Source organism: Galeopterus variegatus, unplaced genomic scaffold (assembly GCF_000696425.1).
Source record: "Galeopterus variegatus unplaced genomic scaffold, G_variegatus-3.0.2 Scaffold2427, whole genome shotgun sequence".
Lineage (NCBI taxonomy): Eukaryota > Metazoa > Chordata > Mammalia > Dermoptera > Cynocephalidae > Galeopterus > Galeopterus variegatus.
This window is the reverse complement of record NW_007728538.1, coordinates 109,980-118,057: the sequence shown is the minus strand read 5'-3', so window position 1 is coordinate 118,057 and position 8,078 is coordinate 109,980. Positions and strand designations below refer to the sequence as shown.

General features: G+C 40.4%; 1 pseudogene; it reads left to right on the top strand.

The window, feature by feature from the left end:
- The first annotated feature begins 5,051 nt into the window (after positions 1-5,051).
- On the top strand, positions 5,052-6,624 carry LOC103597795 (annotated as a pseudogene).
- The last annotated feature ends 1,454 nt before the right edge of the window (positions 6,625-8,078 follow it).

Here is an 8,078-nt window from a genome sequence, read left to right as displayed (position 1 = left end):
TTTTTTGTTGTATTTCACATGCAGTGTTTTTCTGCTCTTGACTTTGAGGTGTGAGGGGGAGGCTCTAATCATATGGCCTTGTGCAGATGCTCCATTTGCATTTCTATTAATCCAGGCCCTCCTGGAGATGCTCGAGCAGAGACACAGCATGCTTTGTGTTTGAACTTGTGAGAACCCATACCACCGCTTAATAACTTAATACATATGTATAGCCTCCCTCACACAGCCCACTAGGAGGCAGAAGCAGGAGGAGGTGCCACCAGCTTGCAGACTGCAGGGCTCTACAGAAATGTGTTCTGACAGGAAGGAGCACCTTGCTCAGCAAAGAGTCCCTGTGCCTTAATCCCATCAAGCCAACCCACCTGCCTGGCTGGGGAAGCCAGTTTTTCACGTTTGTAGCCAAATCATTAGTTCTCAGTGGTCAGGAATAGCTGAGTGGGGCTGACAGGCCCCTTGCAGTATTTAACTTTATAAGATGGCAGTGGCCGTCCTTGTGTGCCTGGCATGAATTAGGTGGTACAGAATTTTAAAATGCAGGTAATAGAGGGAAGCAGGATGGTGTAGTATGGAAAGCATGGGCTGTACACTCCGGCAGACAGTTTTTGAACCTCAGCTCCCCTCTTACTATTTGAGAGACCTTAGCAGATCACTTTAACTTTGTTGAGGCTTGGCTTTCTCCTCCAAAAAACAGGGATAGTATCTTCCTTGCTGGGTTGCCACGAGAATTTTGTAAAAGACATCGGTACAAGCGGAGCCCCTCTGGTAGGGTGTGTAGTAAGTTGTACTGTTATTAGTAGTGTACATCATCTGGTTGCATTGCGTAGCTTCCTAATTTGGCCTGTTGATTCATTCATAGGCTGTCTTGCCGGGATAAACAGAAGAGGGGCCCGATGCGGGAAGGTGAGTGGTCACCTTTGAGGCCTTCAGCCCTATAAGCGTGACACATGAACCAAACTGATTCTGAGAAAACTCCTCTCTAGTGGTTTTGTGAGGAAAATATACACCATCATTTTTAAATGGACTTAGGGTTTCCCTCTAACTTGTGAATTTTGTGTTGGGAAAATCTATGAAATTGGCAAATGAGTGAAAATCACTAAAAGTTCTACTAAGAATCTCCAAGGGAAGCCCAGCAGGGCAACCATCATGGCAATCCCCATTTCTGCTGAATATCACAAGAACTACTTTCTGTTTTTGAGAAGACTTAGCATTCCAGAAAGAAATCTCACTACCTGTTAAGATTTTCCTAAGATTACAAGAATAAGAAAAATTTCTTCCTTTGCCTTTCTTTTTTTTTTTTCCTGAAATAAACTGGAGATATATGTGAGAAATTAGAATTACAGATTCTCATTTTTTCTTATCATTTTTTTCAAGTTTTTTTGTCATATTATTAGAATCTAACACATCGTGTATATTGATTTTATAAACAGTCAATGAGCAGAATGACAAATTGTGGAGAAGGTATTCTAACCGTGCAAATAAGCACCTGCCTTGGCCCCTTTCATACATGCCTAAAAAGTGGAAGAGAAGAGTTGTAATGAAAATTAAAAGATGGCTTATGGCGCTTCTCTAGGCAACCCTCAACCACATCACACTGCAGAGTAGAATGGATAAGTAGGGCTAAAGGGAAATATAACTATCCATGATTTTTATAATCTATCCACAAGGGTCATCATGTTCATCTAATGATTCTTCACAAGACCTCACACATATTAGATGTTCAATAAGTATGAAAAGGGTAGTGATCTATTTCTAAAGGTAATTTCTTAGAATTGATCCAAAACTCAATAAAAGCCTTTAAAGCAGCTGATTATTCCAGGGCACTCCACAATCAACTTTGTCAGACGATCAGGGGCGGTGACGAGTGGTCACACCCTCTCGGCCCATCACCATCTCCACCGCTCAATAAAAGCCTTTAAAGCAGCTGATTATTCCAGGGCACTCCACAATCAACTTTGTCAGATGATCAGGGGCGGTGACGAGTGGTCAGACCCTCTCGGCCCATCACCATCTCCACCGTGCACGTGTGTTTGCAATCCCTACGTGCACTTTCTAGTTTCATTTTTTTTTCTTCTTCCACAACCCCTGCCCAACCACATGGTGGGTTTTAACCCAATCCCACACCTTGCCTTGTGCCAGTCTCTGCCTTATTTATTTAAACTCTAAGCTTTGGTCACTCACGTCCTTTGGTGTCCTCGAAATTTTCAAGCTATCCAATAAACTAAGTAATAACCTCATTTCATTGCCCAATGCCCAACTAGAGAAGAAATAAGGGAAGTTAGTAGTGAGGAATAATCCTACACTTAGGTCCAGTTTTATCCCAAAGTCTGAGATTTGGTGTTCCTTTACTGATCTCTGTTTCATTCTGATTTCCTAGAGGTCAGCACCTTTGTAGTGATAAAAAGGAATGCCCTCGGGTAATATTCCCATGTTCTGTCAGCCTCCAGCATCATTCATTCTGCCAAAACAGCTTGGCATGTGGGGCAGTGACTGTACCTACATAGCTTCTTTTTGGCTTAAGTTCAGGACTGCTTAGAGAAAAATATAGCCCTCAGCTTTGGAAACTGCAACCAAATCATTTGTGGCCTCTGGAGCCAGACTCCCTGTATTCCATTTACAGCTCTGCCATTTTCTAGCTGTTTGACATTGAGCAAGTCATTTGCTGTCTTCCCAACTCAGTGTCTTTATTTGTAAAATAGGGATAATAATGGTAGCTACCCAACAGAGTTGTTGTATGAAATGAGTTCATATATGTAAAGCTCTTGGAATAGTACGTAGCACATAGCAAATATTCAATTTATATTTTCTATCATTATTATTTTACAGACAGAAATGATTCATTCCTTTTTCTTCACATTTGAAGATATTTTCTTGTAACTTTTTGGTGTATCACTTAAATTGATTTTGTGATATTTTTCATCATAATCTAGAGCAATTTATTGTTACAATATTTACTCCATATGTAGGTCACATGTCAAATACTTAAATTGCCTTTCTTTATACTAAGGTACAATTGGGTTCTCTGAAGTTGTTCTGAACTGCCCTAATTTCTCTGTGACCTTCACAGTCACACACACAGAATTACTGGTGGTCCTCATTACATACCAGCAAAGATGATTTCTTGTTTGCTATTTTCAGTAAACACATTTAGCAAACTATGTTAAATAGAGCTCTGTGAATAAAAGCTGTCAATTAACCAGAATCTAGTTTTAATGCTTTCTTTGGGAAGTTGGGGAAGGAAAGAGCTACGTGTATCTTAACCCAGTGGAAGGACCCAGGGCAGGAGGTAGCCAGTAGCAAGGAAGCCAGCATGGGAATGTCAGAAAATAAGATCAAAGCTGAACTAGGGAAGAAGATAAGCAAAGAGTAGCAAAGCAGAATGAGGGTGAAGTTCAAAGTGGATGGTTCTGTGACAAAGGAAGACAGACAACATTTTAACACTGTCTGGACATTTCAGAAGGCCTGTGTTCTGTCTTTCCTCCAAGCCATGCTTTGGAAATTTAAATCGCTTCTTGGTTTTTTGACCAAATCCCCCAAATCAAGGATTTGTTAAGAAGAAAGGAAGGAGAGAAGGGTGGGAAGGAGGGAGAAAGAGAGAGACACAGACAGGATAGAAAATAATTGCCTTATTTATCCTGAGTTGGATACAACTTTATTCTAATCTGCTATACGTTTTACATATATAATTTATTCCAAAAATAAAATTCATTTTCATAATGATGGCACTGAATCTCAAGATCTTCAGAAAATGAAGATTTAAATGAATCATGAGGTAAAAATTAAAATATGTTCACCATACACTAGTAAGGCAGGAAATGACCTAAACTATTTCAGCCACAAATGTTGAAAAATGGGAAGGTTTTCTAACTAAATCTAAAAACTCCAAAATTTCACTAATTAAAATAGGGACTGCAAGAAAGGCTTCATCTCACAGAGCAACTGCAATCTTTTGGCAGGAGCTGCTTGGATTCCTTGTGCTGAGAAAGATTCTGAGGTCAATCCAGGCTGAACAGGACAGAGTGTTGTGAACGAGCAGTAATATTTTCCGTGGTGGTGTTTGTAATATACATTCTGTATTTTCACTATTTGGACCGTGAACGTGACATTCTCTAAGAAGCCCAGCTAAAAATCAAGATTTGGGTATATGAGGGAACTTCAAAAAGAGCATGGAAAAGTAGAATTGAAAGATAACAGGAATCTCCCATAAACTTTTTGAAGTACCCACGATATGTTACCACTAATGTTAAACAAATACTTAGTAAGCACTATTTGTCTGAGGAGTTACAAAATATTCAGTTTCACTAATTAAAATAGGGACTGCAAGAAAGGCTTCATCTCACAGAGCAACTGCAATCTTTCGGCAGGAGCTGCTTGGATTCCTTGTGCTGAGAAAGATTCTGAGGTCAATCCAGGCTGAACAGGACAGAGTGTTGTGAATGAGCAGTAATATTTTCCGTGGTGGTGTTTGTAATATACATTCTGTATTTTCACTATTTGGACCGTGAACGTGACATTCTCTAAGAAGCCCAGCTAAAAATCAAGATTTGGGCATATGAGGGAACTTCAAAAAGAGCATGGAAAAGTAGAATTGAAAGATAACAGGAATCTTCCATAAACTTTTTGAAGTACCCACGATATGTTACCACTAATGTTAAACAAATACTTAGTAAGCACTATTTGTCTGAGGAGTTACAAAATATTCAATGAAAAATAAAGTTCCAGAAAACTCCTACTTAAAATGAGACTGCAGGCCGGCCCGGTGGCGCACTGCTACAGTGCGCCGCTTGGGAGCGCGGCGGCACTCCCGCCAAGGGTTCGGATCCCACATACAGACTGGCCACTCACTGGCTGAGCGAGGTGCGGGCGCAACACTGAGGGTTGTGATCCCGTTGCCGGTCCCGGTCCGGTACGGGCGTGACACTGAGGATTGCGATCCGTTGCCGGTCACGAAAAAAGACAAAAAGGAAAAAAAAAAATGAGACTGCAGCTTTTTCTCAATGGGTTTGCTGCCAGAACACAGGTGTCATGTAAATCATCACTAAATCAAAGCCAAAATGGGAAAGGAAAAGATTCACATTAATATCATTGTCATTAGACATGTAGATTTGGGCAAGTCCACCACTACTGGCCATTTGATCTACAAGTGTGGTGGGATCGACAAAAGAACCCAAAAAGTTTGAGAAGGAGGCTGCTGAGATGGGAAAGGGCTCCTTCAAGTACGCCTGGGTCTTGGATAAACTGAAAGCTGAGCGTGAGCGTGGTGTCACCATTGATATCTCCTTGTGGAAATTTGAGACCAGCAAGTATGAGTGACTATCACTGATGCCCCAGGACACAGAGACTTTATCAAAAACATGATTACAGGCATATCTTAGGCTGACCATGCTGTCCTGATTGCTGCTGCTGGTGTTGGTGAGTTTGAAGCTGGTATCTCCAAGAACGGGCAGACCTGTGAGCACGCTCTCTGGTTTACATGCTGGGAGTAAAACAACTAATTGTTGGGGTTAACAAAATGGATTCCATTGAGTCACCCTAAAGCCAGAAGAGATATGAGGAAATCATTAAGGAAGTCAGCACCTACATTCACAAAATTGGCTACAACCCCAACACAGTAGCATTTGTATCAATTTCTGGTTGGAATGGTGACAACATGCAGGAGCCAAGTGCTAATATGACTTGGTTCAAAGGATGGAAAGTCACCCATAAAGATGGCAATAGCAGTGGAACCACACTGCTTGAAGCTCTGGATTGCATCTTGCAGCCAACTTGTCCAACTGACAGGCCCTTGCGTCTGCCCCTCCAGGATGTCTACAAAATTAGTGGTATTGGTACCATCCCTGTGGGCCAAATAGAAACTGGCATTCTCAAATGTGGCATGGTGGTCACCTTTGTTCCAGTCAATGTTACAACTGAAGTAAAGTCTGTTGAAATGCACCACGAAGCTTTGAGTGAAGCTCTTCCTGGAGACAATGTGGGCTTCAATGTTAAGAATGTGTCTGTCAAAGATGTTCATCATGGCAATGTTGCTGGTGACTGCAAAAATGACCCACCAATGGAAGCAGCTGGCTTCACTGCTCAGGTGATTATCCTGAACCATCCAGGCCAAATCACTGCTGGCTATGCCCCTGTACTGGATTGTCACACAGCTCACATTGCTTGCAAGTTTGCTGAGCTGTAGGAAAAGATTGATCAGTGATCTGGTAAGAAGCTGGAAGATGGCCCTAAATTCTTGAAATCTGGTGATGCTGCCTTGGTTGATATGGTTTCTGGCAAGCCCATGTGTGTTGAGGGCTTCTCTGACTATCCTTCTCTGGGTCATTTTGCTGTTCATGATATGAGATAGATAGTTGCTGTGGGCGTCATCAGAGCAGTGGGCAAGAAGGCTACTGGGGAGGGCAAGGTCACCAAGTCTTCCCAACTGACTATCCTTCTCTGGGTCATTTTGCTGTTCATGATATGAGATAGATAGTTGCTGTGGGCATCATCAGAGCAGTGGGCAAGAAGGCTACTGGAGAGGGCAAGGTCACCAAGTCTTCCCAGAAAGCTCAGAAGGCTAAATGAATATTATCCCTAATACCTGCCACCCCAGTCTTAATCAGTGGTGGAGGAACAGTCTCAGAACTGTTTATCGCAATTGGCCATTTAAGTTTAATATAAAAGACTGGTTAATGATAACAATGCATCATACAACCTTCAGAAGGAAAGGAGATTTTGTGGACCATTTGGGGTTTTTTTTGTGTGTGTGTGCGCGGCAGTTTTAAGTTATTAGCTTTTAAAATCAGTACTTTCTAATGGAAACAACTTGACCAAAAACCTGTCACAGAATTTTGAGACCCATTAAAGTAAAGCTTAGTGAGAAAAAAAAATGAGACTGCATTCACAGTTGCATTATGCATTTTTCATAATTTAGTAACTTTTATTGATTTCACTGTATTTTAAACACCGGCTCAAACCTCATGAGCATTAAGACGTTTGTGAACGTAACCAAATAACCACAACCATCAGATGTTCCACTAACCCCATTAACAACCACAAAGTTAAAGTCACTATAGCCTCACATTCCTCACAATGTATTCTTAAGGAGTTTGCAATTTAGGCACATTCTACTTTAGTTAATGAAGGTCCTAAAATTTTAAATGCTGGGATCCCTAATTATTCTTACTTGCTCATGGGCATCTAATTTCACATCCCAGAGATAAATCATTCTATCACTTAGATTAGTGCCCCTTAGCTTTTTGACCTTCTATGCATGTTTAAGTGTCTTTTCAGTTTGGCTTCTCCTTAATTAGAAGACGTCTTGTATTTTAAGAATGTCACTGTTTAAAACAATGTGAATTTTACATAACACATTTGCCTTGAAGCATCTGCAATGAACTTATTTTTATAAATCAAAACAAATATGAATTTAAAACCAGCCATTAGATTTTATAGCCAAAATGATATTGTTCTTGACCCTGTTGATATAAAAATTCAAATTCCTTTGTTCAAGATTGGTCCCTATAATAATACATGATTTTCATAAATCTCTTTATTTCTGGGAAGTTCAAAAGGAGCAAAAGCAAAATTTGCAGAAAAGCACCAAATTAGCAATTAAAGTCTCTAATGTAAGACCTAAACTGTAATGCTCTGTTCCAAAAGATTAAATATTAAGCCTTAGGAACAATTTATTCAGTTCCACAAAACAGAAAGGGCAGCAGAGAAAAAGTGCAAACTTCAACATTAGTTGCCGAGTTTAGTGTTGCTTACAGTTTTCTTCTTTACTCTCAATCCTGTTACAAATAATGCAAACCTGTTTTTATTAATTTACATTAAGTTCATTTAACACTGATGAAACAGACCAGAAATGTATAATGAGGAACATTTAACAAGCTCCCGCATTAGGGCTAATCATGCTCTGTTTACGAGAGCTTATTTCATTCTTGGAAAATATCGTGGTAGAAAGCTCCATCCTTATTTAACAAGTGAAAGGGAGAGAGTCACCAGCCGCTGATAACAAAGAAATGAACAAGCTTAATAATCTCCGATTTGGTTTTCCACTCCACTTAATGATGGAGGCAATGCAAGCTCTACGGCCGGAGTAC